The sequence below is a fragment of the Triticum aestivum genome, chromosome 3D, assembly GCF_018294505.1.
Source record: "Triticum aestivum cultivar Chinese Spring chromosome 3D, IWGSC CS RefSeq v2.1, whole genome shotgun sequence".
Classification (NCBI taxonomy): Eukaryota; Viridiplantae; Streptophyta; class Magnoliopsida; order Poales; family Poaceae; genus Triticum; species Triticum aestivum.
In genome coordinates this window covers 180,425,744-180,427,077 of record NC_057802.1, presented here as the reverse complement: position 1 = coordinate 180,427,077, position 1,334 = coordinate 180,425,744, and positions in this window count along the sequence as shown.

Sequence of the window (1,334 nt, the reverse complement as noted above, 5' to 3'; positions counted from 1 at the left end):
TTGTTCGTGCATTTGTGAGAGCTCGGGCAGAAGATCACCTGCAGACCCGGGCATCTCTTCTGCGGGACGACCCGTCAGCATACCTACAGATATAACTCTGTTAGCCGGTTTCTTCGCTGAACTCTATAAAAGTTCGTTTAAGCACTTACTAAAAATGCCGCGTCGAAGCCTCCTATTCTCCTTTACGAAGTCAGCAAGCTGGGCCCGAACATCTTTCAGTTCAACACTCAGCCGGATGTTGGCATCTTGGAGATCGTTTTTCTCCCGCCTAACCTTCTTAAGCACACGCTCGCCAGCCTTTAACTGTCGTTGAGCGTGTTGCTCATCCCCTCGCACGACCTCCGGATTCATTTTGGGATCATCTGCAGAATCTATTGTTAGATTTGCAGGCATGCCGCACACTAACTGGTACATGTCATTCTTTTTGACAGAGACAAGTGTTACCAGAGGGGGCCTTCTTGGACTCCTTCATTGCGGCAACTGCAGCCCTTAGCTGGGCTTTGCACTCCTCCAGCTCTTGAGACAGCTGGGTATTCTTCTCCATAAGAACCTACAGAAATAATGATCCTTAAATTAGTTGTGTCAACTGTTTCAAGTCTCAGGGGCTAATGATATACACAATTATCAGATTTTCTTACCCGTATATCCTTTACATACTGGTCCGTGGCTCTGGCAAGACCATCTTGAGTAGCTCGGATGTACGCGTCTCCTGAGTTGAAGGCAACAAACGCCTCTTGGGAGAAACAAGAGTCGCGGAGTACGGCGCGACGACGCTTGTGATTCATGGCGCTCTCCACTTCGGAATTCGTGGCGGACAGCCTATCCGCATCCTCTGTAGGAGGAACATACGGTGTTGGCCCCATGTTAGCGTCCGCCTCTAAGTCCGTGTAACACCCCGAGAATCATGCTACAGTAACTCTCTGTGATTAAGCTAATCACGTTGCTAAACAGGGCTTGATCACATTGGAATCACCTTTCTTTCAAACTCCTAATTCAAACTTCAAATATAATTAAAGTGAAAAATAAAAGTTTTCAAAAGTTTAAACAAAAATGTTCCATGGGTGCCAAATAATACACTGGTAATTATTGTGGAGAAAACTCCTTTTTAGAAAATGCCTAAGTATTTTAAAATGGGTTAAAAGGGTGAAAGAAAACAAATAAAAGAAAATGCAAAACAAAACAGAAAAGAGAACAAAAAAAAGGGAACAAAAGCCCCCCCCACTGGACATGGCCCAACTGGGCCACCCCAGGCCCAGCCGGCCGGCCCAACCCCCCTCACCTTATCCCCTCCCCCCCACCGACAGCCTACCCACTCGCTCTCCCCCCCGAAATAT